Source organism: Mus musculus, chromosome 15 (assembly GCF_000001635.26).
Source record: "Mus musculus strain C57BL/6J chromosome 15, GRCm38.p6 C57BL/6J".
Classification (NCBI taxonomy): domain Eukaryota; kingdom Metazoa; phylum Chordata; class Mammalia; order Rodentia; family Muridae; genus Mus; species Mus musculus.
In genome coordinates this window covers 61,292,700-61,313,241 of record NC_000081.6, presented here as the reverse complement: position 1 = coordinate 61,313,241, position 20,542 = coordinate 61,292,700, and the positions used below count along the sequence as shown (strand labels likewise).

Below are 20,542 nucleotides of genomic sequence, written 5' to 3'. Positions count from 1 at the left end.
GGAAAGTTTAAGAAAGAACAAGTAGGTCCATGCCACTGGTAAGATCTGGTTCTAAATTTATATGGTAAGATTACAAAGATTAGTTTCATTCTTGTGACTTAACTTCAGGCTATTTTATGCTTTCATATATATGAAATGTTATAGTTCAGATTGGTTTTATGTGTCAACTTGACATAAGAGAGTCATCATAGAGGAAGGAGTCTCAGCTGAAAAAAGAATGCTTCCATGAGATTCAGCTGTAAGACATTTTCTCAATTAGTGATTAGTAGAGGAGGGCCCAATCCATTGTTGGTGGTGCCATCCCTAGGCTGGTAGTCCTAAGAAAGCAGTTGAGCAAGCCACATGAAGCAAGACAGTAAGCACCACCCTCCATGGCCTCTGCATCAGCTCCTGCCTCCAGGTTCCTGCCCTACTTGAGTTCCTGTTCTGACTTCCTTTGGTGATGAACAACAGCTAAGGGTAAGTGTAAGCAGAATCAACCCTTTCTACCCCAACTTGCTTTTTGTTCAGGGTATTTTGTCACAGCAATAGAAACTGTTACTAAGATATCTATTAATTTTGCAAGCAACATACTCTGAATTTTAGATTATAATCACCCCAAGATATTTCAGTTTTGATTTGATTTCTTTTTTTTCCCAGACCTTTCTCACATTTTTGGATTACGTCAACATCATTCTTTTATTTGCTGTAGTTAGAAATTTTAACTACTTTCTTTCACATGTATTTCCCATTCAATATGCAGTTAATCTGCTAGATTCTACCCAGACTTAGCTCTTAAAGCCACGTCCTTATCTGTATTCCTAATGGCTCTCCTGCTCTAGCACTCACTGTTTCCCACAGAGAAAATTTCAGCATATACTAAATGTGATTCCTATCTTCAGAGGTTTAATCCACATCTCACTCTCAAACATATGTTTGGTTATGTTCTTGTAAATTATGAATTCCAGTCACCTTTCCTGTATACCATTGCCGAATACAAGCTTGGCTAAATACAAGCATTACCAGATAATCTGACTTACTGGTATGCTCCCAGCTTTTACCCACGTGGTGCCTATTTCTTTAACATCCAACTTCTATAGCTAGTCAATCTTTCAACATCGAGTGGATCTTAGGCCTTTATTCATAACTTTGTCTCTTTTTTCTAATTTTTCTGGTATCTACTTGTCATTCGAGACTTGAAGTAAATATCATCATGAAGCCATACCCATGTGCAATTCATAATCTGCCATCTTCTACCTCTAGTGTATTTTATGCACTATAGTACATATCCTTCCTTAACTACACTGCTAGCTTCTTGAAGAAACAGAGATGACTTTAGCTATTGAAGTCATTTCTGAAATGTGCCACTATGTGTCTGACACGGCTGCCCTCTATCTTCAGCTAAGAGATTCTAATTTCAAGTTTCAGCACATAAGATTTTACTAAGATGCATGGAATTCAGGTTTTCATCTCTCTAAGCATCCTCTCACAAACCTTAATGGACTTATACGAAGCTATTATCCTGCTTTGGATGATACTAGAAATACATTCACAAAGGTTGTATGGATACATCTCTGGAAACAAGGTCAATCCATGTTTCCTTTACTGGGTATCGCTCAAGAAGTAGGCTGAGCTCTTCTACATAGCCCTTAAAGACACTTTCCAGTTAATGATGGTAAATAGAATTCCTTGCCAACGTTCACACAGCAAGCTACTCTCTGTAAGTCAAGTTAGGATATATTCTCCATCAATAATAAGAAATCTCCAAATAATAGTGAAATTTTTCTTTTTGTAGACTCTGATTTACCCATATCGGTTTCTGAGAGCTTCTTGCTCATTTCTCACATTGGTATCTGGTTTCTAAATTGTTGTCAGACACAACTATACCTATTGTACAGGCAAAGTTCTCCATGTCCTCACCTAGTCCAAGATGCCTGAAGGCCTTAACATTCTTTTGTTTTGTTTTGTTTTTTTCTTTTTGGTGAAAGCAATAAATACCTTGGAAATGGCACTCATGGTTAATATTAGTTGGATATAATTCTGGGTAGAATGGGGATAAATAGGGAAGTATATAGATTTTTTAAAAGTGTGTAAACAGAGGAGACCAATAGGGGAAAGAGAGAAAGTGACTTAGGAAGTCAGCAAGGGCCTAACAGGATTATTAGGGTTTTATTCTTGGCTAAGAAAGTGTTGTACAGTTTATTGTGCTGATGGCTGCTCAGCTCTGTGGGCCCAGGAAACTCCACAGGTCATTTCATTCAGAAGAGGGAGACCACACAATATGTGTCACACCTGAATGTAGCTTTTAAAAGAGCAAGATGGATAAAGCCTACATGTGCAACGTGTATCTCATGGGTCCTCTTTGTTTTTTCACTTAATTTAAACTGCACACATTCTTATACAGGCATATATGGCCATTGGAGAAGCTGTGAAGAATCTCTAGACCCATAATCTCTAAACTCCAAGAACAAAACTCAGCATCACCTTAGAAACGTGGACAATGAATGGTTCATCTGCCACAAGCTCTGCAGATGGGAGATTTGCTTCTAGGGGACCATGTACACAGGGGGCAGAGCTTCAGTACTCTGAGACTTCAGACTTCAGTTCCCACCCACATTTGGACTTTCCTTACTGTTTGTTATACATTTTCTTCTCCAAGGCTCTTCGGGGAAAAGTGCCATATATGTGTCTTCTCCCAATCTCTTCTGAATCAGAACCACTGCATATCCCAAATCTCTTCAGGCACTGGAGGGTACAGAACATACTGAATAATGCATTTTATCCTCAGGCTACTTGAAAGGGACTCAGCTTAATGCAGTAGAAATTTTTCACATGATTCATTCTGGAGCCACTGATCAAAAGTAAGGGTAATGAGAACAGGTGAGCTCAGGTGATTGGTATCTTTCAAGGGACAGTGAACAAAATTCCCATTACTAGGAAAAAGAAAGAATAATGAAGTCAAGTGCCAGACAGGCAGAGCAACCTTTTCCTCCATTTAGGGTTTGGAATAAATTTCATTATGGTCCCTTGTAAGCCTGTCTAAATGAATTCTGGGACATTGCATCGTGTTTCTGGGGCTGTGCTGATAGAGCCTTGTGGTCTAGGTGAATGAGACAGACAAGGAATGAAACTGACAGGGCCAAGGAAATAGTATACGTCTCTCAGAGACACGGCAGTGGGGAAGAAAGTTAGACTTCATCAGACAGACAGAAGGTGATTCTCATAGAGCTCAGGCATACACACACATCCCTTGGAGTAAGCACTTGGTTTCACTTGGCTCCTGTGCCAGTCAAAATGCCCCCTTGGCACTGGATAAAATAAAATAAAGAAGGCAGACATAAATGCCAAAACAAATTCATGCACAGAATGACCTTCCAAATGCTTCAAGGCCCAGCTAAGCTGCCCTCTACCAAATGAATTGAAAGGGCAAAGGGAAAAAATACATTTATAATTTTACTTCAACTAGAAAGATCTTTAAAATAGCTGAGGTAATAAAATATCTGTCACTTTCTTCTTTCTGGTGGTGACCTACCACTCAATGATCAGCTCATAGGGAACAAAGCACATCATACAGATTTTTCTCCTATTGCTTCATAAGGCTATTTTGAAATGCATACCATTGTCTTCACTCATGCTTGAAGAAATACGTTGAGGTTAAAGTGAATGGCCAAGTCTCACTGGGGGGAATCGAGCCGAACACTTGTACTTCACTTTGATCAAAAGTTTATTTCACTTTTAACAACTAAGACAATGCTTTGTGTTTATGTTAGAATATGTAAACTCCATTTGATACTTCTAAAACGTCAGTGTCTTTTTCCTCCTCCCTGCTTTGTTTGATGTCAAAATAGTCCTTGTCCAGGATGGTTGCTTGATGCAAAATAGATTAAATAAATTGTTTTAAGAACATTTTCTGTAGCTTTAATTTAATGGAGGTCTAAAAGATTTAGTGCACAAAACTATATTCTAAGTCTAGAGATATGAAAACTCAGGGAGCTTTTCAGACGAATCAGCTCTTCATTGTATTCAACTTGAATGTTTAACCCAAGAGTCATGCATTCAAGTTCCCAGGGCCACCTGCCAAGGAATACAGGGAGTTTTACATAACCTCAAGAGGCATGGCTAGGTCCAAGGACAACTGGAGAAAGGAAAGCCTCCTGTCACCAGATCTATTGCATCATGTCAGCAGTGGAAAGGGAACGCAATAGTGCTGTTCTCGTTCCAGCAGGAGACTTCAGCAGAAATCCACTGTAAGGGAGAGAGATGCCCACACATTTGTCCTAGATGCCCAAAGTACAGATAGGACTAACATCCAGAGCATTGCCCACGGAGAGATTGGAACAAGTTCAACACAAAAAGGCTTTCCATAACACTCCTGTTCTGTTTGTTAAAGAAGGCATCCCCATGTAGATTTGTACAGCCAGTTTGGAAATCAACATGGTAGTTTCTCAGAAAATGAGAAATTGATCTACCTCACGACCTAGCTATACCACTCCTGGGCATATACCCAAAGGATGCTTTATGATACTACAAAGACACTTTCTCAGCTATGTCCATAGCAGCTTTATTCATAATAGCCAAAACTGGGAAACAACATACATGTCCCTTGACTGAAAAGTGAATAAAGAAAAAGTGACACATTTATATAATAGAGTATTACTCAGACATTTAAAAAAGTGAAATCATGATATCTACTGGCAAATGGATAGAACTAGAAAAAAAATCATCCTTAATGAGGTAACTGAGATCCAGAGAGACAATCATGGTATATACTCACCTACATGTGGATATTAGTTGTAAAGGAAAGAATAATCATGCTACAATCCACAGACCAGAGAGGCTAAGTAACAAGAAATGCTCAAAGGGGTTGGAGAGACGTGGATCTCCCTGGGAAGTGAAAATAAAAGAGATTACACAGGTGGTATGGTGGCAGGTTGGGAATGGGAACAAGAGGGATCAAGTGGTACAGGGAGAGAGTACTGGGAGAAATGACTGGAATTAGTGGTTGAGGCATTTCATGGGCATGGTAGAAACCTAGTGCAATAGAAATTCCCTTGAACCTACAAGGCTGACCCTATTGAAGACTTCTAATAATGGGGAATATGGAACCTGAACTGGCCATCTTCTCTGACAAGGCAAGGCTTCTAGTGGAGGGATTGGAGCTACCCAACCACAAAATCTTCAACCTACAATTTGTCCTGCCTACAAAAATGGGCTGGGATAAATGAGGTATAGAACTTGAGGGAGTGGCCAAACAATGACTGGTCCAACCTAAGGCCCATGCTAGGGATGCCCAGCATAATCATTAGAGAGTCTTTATCCAGCAATAATAGGAGCAGATACAGAGACCCACAGCCAAACATTATGCAAAGCTTTCGGAATCCCATGGAAGAAGAAGAAGAAGGAAGAATTGTTGGAACCAGAGAGATCAAGGACACCACAAGAGCACAGGCCACAGATTCAACTAACTCAGGCTCAAAGGATCTCAAAAGAGACTGAACCGACAATCAAGGACCCTATATCTGTCTGAATTAAGTCCTCTGCAATGTTACAGTTGTGTGGTTTGATATTCTTGTGGGACTCCTAATAGAGGGTATGGGGGAGGGTGTCTCTGACTTTCTTGCCTATCTTTGGGACCCTTTTCCTCCTACTGAGTTGCCTTATCTTGCCTTGATATGAGGGTTTGTGTCTATTCTTATTATAATTTATTCCATGTTCAACTGATATCCCTAGAAGGCCTGCTCATTTCAGAAGGGAAATGTAGGATGAGTGGTGGTTGGGAGAGCTGGGAGGAGAGGAGAAAAAAACTGTAGTTGCAATGTAATATATGAAAGAAGAATAAATAAATATATTTAATATAAGTAGAGGGCATCCCTTCCTCCTCTGACCTGACCCATTAAATAAGCAAAAAACAAACAAACAAACAAACAAACAAACAAAAACCACAGAATGACCTTGGATACGTTCCTCAACCTTCCCAAATATCACATGGCCATTGTAAAATTAATTTATTTCATGTTCTGAAATAGAAGCAATACAGGATCACAGTCAAAAGTACTAACTTTGGAAGAATGCACCCTGGGGATCAGCTTACAACTCATCATCTCTACAGTGCTTTGCTCAGCAGTTAACTTTAATTTCCTAGGCCTCAGTTTCTCATGTGTGAAATTTAGTTCCTAGACACATACCATGTGTCCAAGATACTGAGAGAAACATCAGTGACTCTGTCACTTCCTAAGAAGTGTGGTCAGAAGCTTAATCAAATGGATAATAATTTTGGGGGGGGTTGGGCTGAGAAATGAGTGTGTTTTAGATTGTGATTGGATTAGCAGTGTCAAACTGAGGCTAGTAGGTTTGTCAAATTCTTAGACAAAACCTTCATTTTTCCTTTTATTCGTATGCAGCTGAGAATAGAGTCCAGGACCTACTGTCTACTAGGCAATGTTTGCCAGTTACAGGGCTGTGTTATAGAGCCCAAGCTGGCTTGGAACTCATGAATCTCCTGCTTCCACCTCCAGAATGTAAGACAGGAAGTATGCTTCAACACACTAAAAATATGGGTTTATTAATTAATGTATTAACTAATTTCTGCCTTTCTTTCTCTTAAACTCTCTTCTGAAAAGCATTGCCAAAGCCTTTTTAATGGATATTGTTGCTTTAAATTCTTTTAAAATTAAATTTTTATTGAAATGAAATGACATCATTTCCCCTTTCCCTTTTCTCCCTCCAAGCTCTTCTAGCTGCCCTCCCTCAAACTCCTCTCATCTGCTACCCCTTAAGTCGATAGCCTCTTTTTTATTATAATAATCACATATGTATGTATGTATGTATGTATGCATGCCTATGCACAAATACTCAACTTGCTGGTTCCATTGTTTTTGTTTGTGCATACATGGTTTCAGGTCTGACTACTCTGCATTGGACAACCAATAATAGCTTATCCCTGTGAGAGGTCAATTTTCTTTCTCACTGTAATCTTTAGTGTTTTGCAGTTCATCATCTAGAGGTGGGACATCATAAAGTCCTTCCCTATCCCTTTTAAATGCCCATTGATGTTGCAGTCACTCCAGTTCTGTTTATAAAACTGTTTGTAGTAGAGACTGATCCACAGCAGACTTCCTGGTACCCTGGCTCTCGTAATCTCCCTGTTCCCTTCCTGACATGTTCCCTGAGCCATAGATTCAGGAGCAGTGCTGCAGAGGTATCCACTGGGGCTGAGCTTCTCAGGATCTGTTGGTCTCTGCATTGTCTGCATTTGTGGTCTTTCTCTGTGATAGTTTTCACGTTTTGTAATGACAGGCTTCTTTGATGAAGGGTGGTAGATACACTTATTTGTGGATACAGTGGTAAAATTTAAAATATAGGGAAGAATTATGTTGACCTAGAAAAGGGTTAGTAGTAAATTATTTTCTTAGGTCAATGACTTCATTATCTTAAGAAGGTGGCTAGATTTCTAGTATCAGGTGTGATTTCCTTCCAGTTGTGACGTCTTTAATGTCAATACAACAGGAAGAGGGATGAGAGGCAAAAACAAAACAGATGGGTCACATTATTTTAGATTTACATGAACTTATATACAATATAAGAGTATATGTAATATGTACTTGTAATATGTAATATAAAATATATAAGCCAGAAAATTGGGCTGACAAGAAGCTTGGGAAGAATAGACTAATGCAAACCCAATACCAAGCATGTGAAATCCTCCTTCTAAAAGGTTGGTTCGGTTAGTTCAAGTGAATCCTAGAGGAGTATAGATCATCACTGTAGTCCTTGTTTACCAATTAAGGGTTGAAAGTGGGTCCCTATTGTTACAGACACTGCACACATAAGACAAAGGACTGAGATCAGTTGAGTAGGTTCTTATCTGACACCTTCTTTTCTGCAATCTAACTTCCATGGTTACAGAAAGTGCTATGTAGTGTGCCAAGGGAGAAAAGTAGTTAAAACTCCTTCCCAACCTCTATGAACCATGATAATTACCAGCATAGCAAGATTTGCATAAATGTACAATAGGTAACACTCACATGTCAGTTGCAACCAACAGTTCTCTAATTATACTTAAGAACCAGAATCTTTTTCTTTTTTCTGTCTTCCTTAGTACAAATACATACAATTTTCTAAGAGAAAAATTTTAATGACATTCTTTAAAATTCATTTTGTAAATTTTTGTAAAATTCAGGGTTCCAGCAATGGGAAGGCTATCTCTAAGGATCCTCTGCCCCTTTTACTTTGGAAACAGACAGCAACTCTCTGGTATAACATAAAAGACCAGATCTATGCCAGTAGAATTATGAAAATAGTGACAGCTGAAAATGAAATATTTTAAGTCAATCCTGTCTTGTTTTTGGTATTCAGTATGGTTGAGCCAGGTTACATTTTTTTATGCATCACACCACAGAGAGGCCACAGTGGTCGTGTCCTATCTAATCCTTTATTAAACCAAATTAAAAATAATTTCTCAGTTCCATTATTAATATCTTTCCTCTGAGAAAAGCATCTCCCTCGGCAGACCCTATTGACATTCAGTCTAGACAGTGTTGGAGAAGCTCAGCTCATGAATATCAATAAATGTGGTTCACTGAGATGGGAAGATATTAAATTATTTCCAAGCATTTGACAGTTGACAAAATATTAGTATAGTAATTAAAAATGCAGACTGTTTAATGCCTAGTTGTGGTTCATCGGCACAGCAATGTGCATTGTTCATATAAAAACAGTGAATTATTATGTGGCATCTTAAAAGAGAAATGTAATATCTAGTTTGTTCTGGCTTAGTTTCCATGAACCCAACATAGAAAGAGAGGGAGGAGGGAGGGAAGGAGGGAGGGAGGGAGGGAGGGAGGGAGGGAGGGAGGGAGGGAATGTTACTCTTTTAAAGTCTCAAAGAGAATTTGTGTCATATGTTCTTGGTTTGAAAAAGAAACTTAATCATAAATCTTCATAATTTCTTACTTCAGCTTTCTTTCCTTAATAGTCAGTAAGTTTAAATGCAATAGATATATTAAAGAAAAAATATGTATTATTAGTCTTGTCTCCCATTCATCATAAGCCTCATCTTCTTCCCACCTGCCTTTGATAGTCTTATTTAAGTCTTCAGAAATGAACTTGGGTTTCCAGACTTTTAAAGGCTTTTCTTACTCTCTTCCATGTATAGTGGACATCTAATAAATAAAATTTGCAAACAAGAGAATATAGGATCTATTTGAAATGTGCACTAAAAAGATAGAATTCTAGGTCCCATCCTTAGGGAGATCTGAGTAGTTATAGAGGTAAGGATCAGGAATATACATTTTTAACTACAACCAGAATTCTAATTCAGGTTATCTGAGCAACCCATCTTGAAAAAACCCTAATGAATCCACTCCTTGATTTCAGCTTGAACAATCCTATGGTCTCAGATGTCAACAGAATACAGATCAAAGGACAGGCCTCTTTTCCCCTCAATCTAGATTATTTCTGATGATGGCAACCAAGTACATTTTGCTAATAATGCTCACAAGAACCAGTTTAAAAAAAAAGATGAGGAAAGAGATTTGATGTTTACCAAGTACTTCCTATGCTGTAGGCATTTTATAAATGGTCTCCAATTTAAGTGAAAGCATGCAATAATAGACATTGACTGCAAGTCCTTGACTCTACTGTGCTACCTGCAGGATTTCATCCCACATTCCTCCTAAATGCAAATTTCTGGGATTAGCAAAGGGTCAGGGGTTCAGGATTAGTGATTAGGGGTCAGGGGATAAGGGTCAGGGGTTGAGGCCAATTTCTCATTCACCATCATTCACACATGTACAGCAGAAACACAAAGTTCCTCCCAGCTCAATTTCAGTATCTGTAGATGTTTCTGGGAGAGGATGCTCTTTCTGCCTCTTCCTCCTTCAGAAGCAAAAGTGTACAATCTCTCCCTTGCAAAAAATTGGGAGAAAAATATTATGTAGCTGAAAGAAGACTTGGTCTGTAAAATGAATAAAACAATGAACACATCAAACATTCTCTGCGATTGGTTCATTTATACTTCTATCCAGTAAGTATTGTTTGAACTTCTTTATAGAAGCCTTAAGACTGAAAGCATACAACCTCTGTATCAGGAAAATATTTTCAGTTTCATGTGGAAGATAAGACAGCTAAGAGAATCATGCAGGTACAGAGGTAGCAGTAGCAAGGCTGGAGATGGTGTGGAGAGGCAAGCAAAACTAAGGGTGGGGAAAGCAGCAGGGGTATAGAACAAGTTTTATATTTGTATAAATGTAATGTGGCTCTCAAATCTATTTTTATGTATTACATTATTTGGTTTTTTCCTCTAGTTTTGTCTTGAAATATACTATCACCTGAAATAATATTTTTAAAACAGATTCTTGATCTCACTTCTGGGAATTTTGACCCAGAAAGTCTAGGGATTTGTTATGAGGTAGGTGGTAGCCTGTGAGCAGATCACATTTCCAGACATAATTGTAGGGCAGACAAGGGTGGAATTATGAATACAGGTATTTGGAAACATTCTCTAGCCCCATTAAAGTTTCACTGACAAATAAAATCCATATATATTTATGTTTATAATGTAAGGCTTTGATGCTCCATGTCCATTGCAGCATTAGTCACAGCAGCCGCAATATGAAATCAACCAAAGTAGCTATCAATACTGGATAAAGAAAATGTAAACACATATTATGAATACTGCTCTTCTTTATAAATTTTACCACTTTGACAGTATGGCTGACCATGGAGAACATAATATAAAATGATTTAAGCCAGAAAGGTAAACTTATAGGCCCCCAAACAGAACGGTGGTTATCAGGGAGTGGAAGTGGCTGGAATCCCAACATGTTTGTTAAGCACTATTGCTTCCATTCAAGCAATATTTCTGAAAGGAGGAAGCTAGAGTCAAAATACTCAAGAGACTTCTTAAAGGTTCAGAGCCATTAGACAGTTATTTTCAATCCCTGGAGTCTTTCTTCTCCACAATAGTGGTTTAAGTTGAATATTCTTTGAGGCCATGAATAGGAGGATCAGAGCAATGGCCACTGTTTTCCAAGTACCATGGACACACATATGATTTTAGTGGATTATAAGACAACATTTCATTTAGCATTTATTCTCCGATACCATTTCACTAAAATATAACCCTCTGCAGTTTCTTTTAAAATATTTATTTGCTCTTATTTACATGTATGCACATGTGGCTTGAGTGAGTTTAAATGTATGACTTGCATACAGTATTTACAGGGAGGGTGTCAGATCCACTAGAGTTACAGGCAGCTTCAAGCAGCCTGATGGAGATGCTGTGAAACAAACAGATCCTCAGCAAGATGACTGAGCACTCTCAAATGTTCAGCCAACTCTCCAGCCCCACTTCTTCATAAAGAAGATGAAACAGATTCGGATAGTTAAAATAGCAAAATTTAATCCCATTGAAGTTAAAGTTTTTATCAGTTCTTTGGGTGGTTATGAGGAAGAAATGAGGATTTATTTGATTTTCATGTGTATTTGGTATGTTGTGTTTATTTAATACAGGCTAATGCTATGGTTCATTTTTCTTTCTTAACCTAGGCAACACTCAGGTACCATGAAAAGCTAGAATTAACCCAGCTCTTGGCAAGGTATGAGTTAAACACACAAGTCTGTTATTACCCATGATTCTCATCACACCTCGGAAATTTAGTGAGCTTCATATACTCAGCGTTGCAAGTGAGAAACCCAATATATAAGAGATGAAGGCTTTTGGTTGTCCCATACACGTGTACAACATAGGTCTAGGGATCCAGCCTAGTCCCTCTCCCAGAGCCAGTGCCTTGAGAGTGTTCTGAGATGGCCTTCCTGGTTTGGCATCAGAGCTGTTTCGCTTATTTAAGAGGTAAACACAAAGGGATGCCATGGAAATGGGCACCTGAACTTGACTGCCAGCTCTGGCCTTTCCACCGGAACCAGTGCATGGTTCACATGACACTGCGCAATAAATACTGTTTATGCTGCTGAATGTCACCTTGCTCTGTTGCTTTTATTCCCATGGGAAAAGGTCCAAGAGTATGGCTTGCTCCCGACTACAGCTTGTAATTCATTTTGCTCCTGTGTCTTGGTGAGAGAATATTTTTGCTGCCTAATCCTTTCATCTTCTTGTTTCCTTGCCTGTCACTGCTTGTATTTTGATTAAAAACTACCTCCCTCTGACATTTATTCATTATCCAAATATATTTTGAATGTGTAGCGTTCTTGTGCAATCTCTCAGGCAGTGTGAACTTCCACCAATATAAGAGATAGACATGTTCACCTCTCCTGCTCTGTCCTCATGGGGTATTTTGTATGGCAGAGTCAGGCTGGCAGTTGCTAGACATAGATGATTTATAAGCAGAAGTTTAGTTGAGAATCTAGCTTGTCTCATTTTTAAACAACCTGGCTTAGGTTCCCACTGTAACAAGCAAAATTTGAGATGAAAATCTACTCTAAGGTTAGAGGTTTGCCACATTTTTCTTCTTCCTCAACCACAAGGGATATAAGAATTACACTAAAGAAATAGCTACATTTTAATCTTAACTGTAGAATTTCAAACTTATATAAAGAAGGCAACTTCTCACTGTAGTGATCAAAAATTAGAAGCATTTCAGGGCTAGGGTTTGGCCATGTCTTTTCCTCTAAGTCTTGAGGAATCCTGGTAAATGAACCCTCATTTTTAAGTAGACTTAGAACGCATGTATCAGAATACCTTAAGCCCTTGTGCCTCTGGCCACAGCAAACAGACCTGTTAAGACACTTCAGAAAGTCACATACCCTCTTTGGAATTGCTTCTATACAAAAGTAAAGTTGACTTCTCCTTTACTGTTGTCTCCTGTTTACCTCAATGAAAGTGAACTTCAGCTTTGGCAATATTTGGAATCTGAGTCTTTCTAAATGAATCCAAACACCTGCTGGTGATCATAGCTTCTATTTGGTCATTAACCACAGCAGGTAGCTGTTTAAATAGTTAACAATAGTGAAATGCTTCAAGAACCCATCAACGTGGCACTAAAAGGAAATCTTCCATCATCTTCTGTACTCCTAGGGTACTGGACAACCTGAGTCAAGCCTGTCCCTGAGTGTAGGAAATTAGGCAAAGGCAGAGTATTTGGCTGAATCCCTTGCAAATGGTCCTCTGTGCCTGCATCTGGCACAGCTGATGGGGAGGAATGCAGAGGGAAAGAGAGAACGAACCTAAAGAGGCAGAAACTGATGCTTACCTAAACCTTGCCTGAGCCTCCACCTGAGCTCTCATAATACCTTGGCCCTAGTCCAGCTGTGTTTGGCTCCATTTGTTTGACAGGAAACCCTTCCTTTGTGAACAGGGGGTGCTAAGGTTTGTAGTGCCTGCAGCAAAACAAGGCAATGCCTGGACTCCAAGGGTGTGGATCATATATAAATCTGAAGTATTTCTGGTTTCGATGGGAACACTGAAACCTTCCTCTGCTGACGCATCTAGGAACGAAAGAAGCACGACCGCTTTGAACTATTGTCAAAACCTGCACGGAGTTTCAATTCTGGAAGAAATATATCATTTTCTATGCCTTTAGCTGGGAAGCACTTCCTTCATAGACTTGCTTGGCCCCTTGCTCCTTTTGCAGGTCCCCAGCTTCATTTCCACTCTCCTATTGACTCTGCCAGGAAGGGTTTGCATACTAGGTGTATGGTGACCAAAAGTATTTTAGGAATTGTGACTTTCCATCACACAAGGTTGGTAAGTTTTGAAATTTCAAAGTCGGGAGCTTTGTTTAAAAAAATATTTGATGATCCATTCTGTAAACTTACACCTCATATATATCTTTTTTGTTGTTGTTGATTTTTACTTTTAGTTTGGTTTGACTCAGAACAAACAGATTTATACACATTTGAAAGAAAGTTGGTGACTCCAAGAGACAGGAGACTCTTGGAATTGGTATTCTGAGTTCCCAGTTGTGGAAAGGAACATTTTAGAGGGAAAACATTTTAGAGGCTTCAATAAGCTGAGTAGAATGACTTTCTCTCTTGTGCTACTATCACTGAGCAAATACCTATTGCATTATAATTGTGCATGGGTACATGTATTTGGAGATTTTTTCATTTTATATCTAACATGTAGCTACTGTCTGGAGATTTAAAAGTAGAATATGAAAAGTAGCATTACAGTTGGTGGAGACAAAACAGATGGCTGTGAATTGGGGGCCAGTTTGGGCTACAGAATAAGACAATTGTCTAAAGATTCAAAGCAATAAAATAATAGTAATAACATCTTTTAGGTTTTTTTTCTTGATACAGTGTTTCTGTTTGTAGCTCTGGCTATCCTGGGACTTGCACTATAGACTAGACTGGCCTTAGACTCATAGATCCACCAGCCTATGTCTTTGCCTCTGGAGTGCTGGGATTGATGGCATATGCCACCATGCTTGGCTCTCGTAATTGTAATTCCTTAAAGCGTGTAAGGAAATACAAGCTTTATAAACATCTTCTGAGGGAGACTACCCGGAAATTTGATAAAAATGAAGATGAATGCTCTTAGAATGGATGAGAATGAGGCATTGCCAAGTGATACATTCAACAGCAATTGGTAAGGTACAGTATAGAATATGGCATGGAATCTAGAAGAGGTAGTCAAAATATAAATGAAGATTTTGCATTGATAGGATTATAGCAAAAGTAGTGTCTCCAATGATCAACTAATTCACGAAATAGGCAAGGATACAGAAGCCATAGAAGGTTTTCTTTTCTTTTCTATTCTTTTCTTCTCTTTTATTTTTGGGATAGAAATATAAATTCTACAGCACAGTAAGAATAAAGGGTGGAGGAGGACATGGGAAACCCAGAGAACTCTATTTCATAAGGGATCTGATCCAATGGCCTAAATTAGTGGTTGAGGGAATGTTCCGTTTAGGACAGAGCAAACTGGGAAATGGCATTATGTGAACAATGGCTTGTGTGGAAGATACAGGAAAGCCTCAGAGAGGGGAAGACTGGACAGAAGTGGGTAAAGAAAGGAGGGATGATAGAAAGCCTTCTCATCTGCGTCCTACCTGTTCGCATGCTTGGTGGTATGCTTAAAAGCTTCAGGGCTCTTAGCACCAGCTGATCATGTTGCTTCTTCCCATATCCCGCTGCCTTCTGAGTCACTCCCTGCCTTCTGCCCTACAGCCAGTACCTGAGATCTCTGTGAGATAGAGCTTCATGCTTGCTCATGCATTGCCTGAACCTAGTACAATGCCTTGTGAAAAGGCAGCGGCCAATAAATCTTCATTAGGTGAGTGAACAAGAGGGCAGGGTTCTACTTTTCAGAGATTCATTGCAATGAAAGTGTTACAATGCTATGAGTAATCTTGGGTTCAGAGTCACAATCCAGGCAAACTGTTTCCAAAAACAGATCCAAACCAGTTCAATAATTGACAGGAGGCTAATAAAGGTACTTAGTGCCCACCCTCGGTGACTCTGACTCAGTACATTTTGATTTAGCCTGTGGTGCTGAAACCCCTCAAGTCTTCTGTTTATCTGGCAGGTTCACGAGTCTCTAGACTCCTGGTTTTGACTAAAAAAAAAAAAAAAGACAGAGGTGTGTTAGAATGACCAGAGAAAGAATCATTAACTTGCTGGGATTTAAACTTATCCTGCAGGCATAAGCAAGCATAGACACATGCATGAGGGAAGAGCAGCCAAGTCAATGATACAGAAAGGAAGACATTACAAGAAGCACTACTCGGTATTATTTTTCTTTCCCACCCAAAACACCATTCCTGCCCTGTGCCACTGATTTCTGCCAGTCTAACACTTAAAGCCTTGAACTAATTGTTGTATCTATCATCTATTAGCTTAGGGTCAAAACTTTGGTAGCAATCTAGATGAGCTATGTAGACTTGGGTTTCTTAGGAGCTTGCTCAGATGGCAACTGAAGATATGCTCATATGAAAATGATTTACAGTTGGCTGACTGGTTTGATAAGACTTGGAAGGCTAGTGCCTAGGACACCTTCAATTTCTTGATATTTTTCACTATCCCTCCATGTGACCTCCACAGAAAATTCAATTTACAGTGGCCAAGCTTCTTATATGATGACTTAATGGGCTTTAAGCACATGTTTTTAGACTAGGCTGCAATGAGAAAAGGGAGAAATTGAGTTGTAGCATGGGTATAAATACAAGAGGATTTAAGAAGGTAAAGGAACTGTCAATAAGAAAGGAGGACTGAGCTTTGAAAGTATTAACCAACGTTTATAGCCAGATATTACAAGATGATTCAAGGTCCTCTGATTGATCAAACGATATGAATCATATCCCCTTCAGAGTCATGAAGAGTCACATAAGCTTCAAAAGGTTGGCTTAATGTGGCTTTATCAGAATACAGTGTAGTAAGTCCTTTAGTTCACTGTAACACTTCCAACCATTTTTGAAGATGAGATCCATCATTGGTAAAGCAATTTTGTATATAGGGATAGAATGGATGTATCCCTAGAATGTGAGCCAAAAGACCAAAGTTCATGCCATCCACTGAAAACTCTTGGTGCTCCAGTGAAGTCTCTTCTATTTCTTACAACATAGTTATTGACTGCTCAATGTTTTCCATCTCAAAACGTCATCTCCTTTTCTCTCCTATTCAAGTTCTATAGTAAATATATATTTATTATTTGTTCATGTCCTAAAACCTAGAGGTTTTCTTTTTTTGTCTCTTAGCCTTGATATTTGGTGCGTTTCTGCTTGAGGCACTGGTTTGCCCTGCTTCTCTCCTCCAGCTTTCTCTTAAAAAAAAAAAAAAAAAAAAAAAAAAAAAACAGCACCTCCTTGTCGTTGGTGCTAGTGCAGGTTCCAGTTTGTAGAATGACACAACCTTTGACTCTGGAGCATCCCCTTCCCTGAGCGCTACCGGTAAATCTTCTGTATCTGTATCCATGTCTCCTCAGGTCTCTCTAGTCTCATTGCTGAAGTCAGTTTCATAAGAACAAGTGTGCATCTTAATTGTGTCTATACTAGCTGCAATTATCATAATGTAGGTCCAATAATCATTTGTGTGTGTGTGTGTGTGTGTGTGTGTGTGTGTGTGTGAGTGAAAGTAAATAAATGGATGTATACTTTCAAGAAGAAAATAATTACTTTTAACTATAGGCTGTCCAGGCAGACCACACTGGTCAATAACAAACTTGAGGTCAAGAGGAGCTAAGTGAATTATCAATTTACAGTCATTGCATTGTCAACATTAGAAGAATGGGAACAGGGAGATAGCTCAGTTGGAAAACTGCTTTCTGTACAACCATGAGAAATGGAGTTTGTACATCATCAGATGCAAAAAAAGAAAAAAAAAGGCCAGGTATATTCTTGTGATTCTAGAAGCAGTGAGGCAGAAACAGAAGAATCCCTAGGGCTTGTACAGCCAGTCTAATTAATAAGTGAGCTCTGGTTCGTGAGAAACCCAGCTATAAGAAACAAGGTGGAGAGTGATTAAGAAAAATCACTGATATTGAATTCCTGTTTCCACATGCAAATGACTTGCACTTTCACACACGTGTGCGTGCACACACATGTGAACACCTACACACTCATGAACATATACACAGATTATAAGATAGTTAAAAGGAAAAAAAATATAGTGTCAAGACAGACAGCCAAGAGCTTTCTGTTTTTTAAATGTAGTTTTTAATTGTTTACATGAACTCAGTTGGCTTGAAACTAGCCCTTTCCCCCTTACTGTCTATATTCTCTTCTCACTTAGAAACATGGAAAACTGAAAGCAAAACTGAAATGATCTCCCACTTTTCTCTTCGTGTCCAATGAATTGTCTTGTCCTTTTTGTTGGCTACAAGGAATGGTACCTATCCTATCATTTTCTGCCCCTAAAACACAAGAGAAGGAAATTCATACCAAGCAGGCTCTGAACTGCTACCAAGGGAAGATGGATGGTAACCTGACCCTAATCTTACCCGAGGTCTCTGGGATGGGGCCAAGTAACAAGAAGAGAAGTCTTGCTATGTTTTCTACCCCTCTCCCAGAGTCAGAAAGATCTGAGCTGGAATGTGAACTTCTACCTCACCCCACCGATCTCCGTGGTGAGCTCCCTGCTTCTCACCAGCAGGTTGATTTCATTTTTCCGGAGCTTCAGTGTCTTCAACCATGATTTGAGAATTGCTACTTTATCATGCTCAGTTCCAAACAATGCAAACTACTGCAAAGAGAGATGGAACATCAGCCCATCTGCTCAGCCTGTTCTCTAACGTGCCAAAGGAGCTCACAGATCTCTCTCCTTCTCTGATGTGACCCCCTTCAGAGTACATTCAAGCACTCCTGAAAAACAGATTATGTCTGGCTTCACTTTTCTGCTTAGTAAGGGTAGGGCAGGGCTCTGGGTATGTGCTATGTGTCTTTCTGGCTTGCATACATAGGCGCACCCATTCATAGGGCTTTGTTTCTTTAACCTCAAGTTATGTAATGTGATGATGTTGGGCCCTAGATTCATTTCCACAAGGACCTGTTTCAAAATCCCCGTTGATTGCTGTAGGGCTCTGCATGTCTATATAAGATAGATAGGTCTGTACATGTTTCCCACTTGAAGTGCCAGGTTTGAATTAGGTCATTCAGCCTTTGCATTTTTTCCCCCATTTCACAAGCTACTGCTAAGGTAGCATGTGAGAGTCACAGAGAATAAACTAAAAGCAAGTAGCTCTTTCTCCTTGCATTTTACATATACATACATGTTGGCAGGGAAATGAGTCACAGTTTCTGGAATATAGCAGATATCCAAAGGCTGCTCTCCCTCTACCTTCTTCTTGTAGATCTTCTACAGCCGGATGTAATCTCTGGACATAAAGGACACGTTAGGAAGGTTATTAGCCTGTTCTGAGCTCTAGGGTACCATTGTGTAAGAGGCAGTACACAGACGGTATCCAAGGAACCCTCCCCTAATATGTGGGAAGTAAAATAAACAATAGTCAATGACTCAAAGATTGATCCATGATAGTACTTAGTGCAAGTTGCAACCTACTATGTGCCAGGTGCTATGTCTATGTTTCCTCTAATCCTGCTGTCAGTTCAGTTTATTTTGCAACCACTGCAGGGGCAGGTTAAGGAATTTATGCAATGTACCAATGTTACAAAGCAGCAGGCTTACGATTCAGAGCCATATTTGTGCAATTATAGTCAAAGTCTATACATCTACTGTGTAGCACTGCTACTCAACACTGACATTCATCTCCCCAGATGTGCCAGGAGAGGTGTAGTTGCTGGGACTGACAGGCACAGTGTCATTGCTTTTTGCCTGATGCAAGCAACTGTGTTCTAGCATTCTGATTCCAGTAAAGTCATGTTGGCTTTGAAGGATGCTGAAAGAACAGCTATTTTGGCATATGCTTGTGAGGTGCTATTTCTATGGTCACTACTCCTGTGGTCAGTTAATTTGCATGTGTTTTTCTTTGATTGTGAAAATACCTAGAGGTAAATTTCTACTACATTAGGCTAGGCCCCTCCTTTTTCTACTTTACCCTGTGTTCCCTTTCTTCTGCCCACCTGCACCCTCTTCACCTTTCCTTTATGCTCCCTTGCCCTCCTTCCCTTCTTCTTTCCTGCATTGCTTCATCCTCTCCAATTCTTTTCTATTTATTTAAATTTTCTTTCTTTTTAATCTTCTTTTTGTTTTTTCTTTTTTGTTATCATTCTTTTTTGCTTCTAACTAAATCAATCTGGAACAGTTTTCTATTATACATAGAAGCATAACATATTTTATGCCAGTTCTACAGTATGGCGCCATTCTGATTTCCTTTGGTTTTAATTTTGCATGGGGATAACAGGTCATTCTTAGCTCCATTTGCTGAACAATCAGCGTTGATATTTTATAGTGTTGCTAGTCCTTTGTTAGAGATGACTTGACTATATTTATATGGACCTATTTGTGCACTTTCCACTCTGTTCTTTTTATTTATTTCTCTATTCTTTGACCACTGTGACAGTGCCTTTATTACTTTGTCTTTATAGTACGTCTTAAAGTTGGGCAATTTTTCCTCTAAATAGAATTTTGTTTTTAACATGAAGCTGGCTATTGGTTTTTGGGGGTTTTATTTTGTTTTGTTTTCCTCCATATAAACTTTAGAATCTGCTCATCAAAAAAAAAAAAAAAAAAAAAAAAAAAAAAAGCTAGTGATGTGAATTTTTTTTACTTACCATTTTTACTGGTTATTTGAGAATTTTGCATCATGAACCTCAATAACATTCACTTCTCAGTCCTGCCAGGTGTGTCCTGTCCCTACACCCTTCTCAGCTCCATCTAGGGAAAAAAAAAGAAAAAAATAGTCTAATTTGTGTTGCCCATATTCTTATAAGAGCATAGTCAAATTACAAGTGGCCAGCCCCCTTTAAGAAAGTGACTCCTTCCCCACCCATGCCTAGCCAGAAACCATCAACTGTGCAATGCTACACCACAGCATTCCTATCACCAATTGAGAATTCTCTTTAATGTCTTCCTATCTAGGCTGTTACTTTGAGGGGGGGGTGATTATAGGTTATCCCAGAAGCCTCCTATGTCCCTCTTTCTCAACTATGAGTCTGCAGTCATCAATACCATGACAAAAGTAGTTTCCTTGCTCTTGATACTCAACAGC

At 39.1% G+C, this 20,542-nt stretch overlaps 1 long non-coding RNA gene across 2 annotated transcripts in view; it reads right to left on the bottom strand.

Annotated features, from left to right (window-relative positions):
* Gm29904 overlaps positions 1-20,542 on the bottom strand; it is a 42,930-nt gene that overhangs the window by 18,129 nt on the left and 4,259 nt on the right. Inside the window, exons 1-3 of one of the 2 annotated variants that reach the window (XR_875375.2) lie at positions 20,106-20,177; positions 18,644-18,748; positions 4,805-4,863 (exon numbers count right to left, since the gene is read on the bottom strand). This is a non-coding gene — a long non-coding RNA (predicted gene, 29904). Of the gene's footprint in view, positions 1-4,804; positions 4,864-18,643; positions 18,749-20,105; positions 20,209-20,542 lie in introns of those variants that run through there. The other variant, XR_384130.1, reaches the window with a different exon arrangement.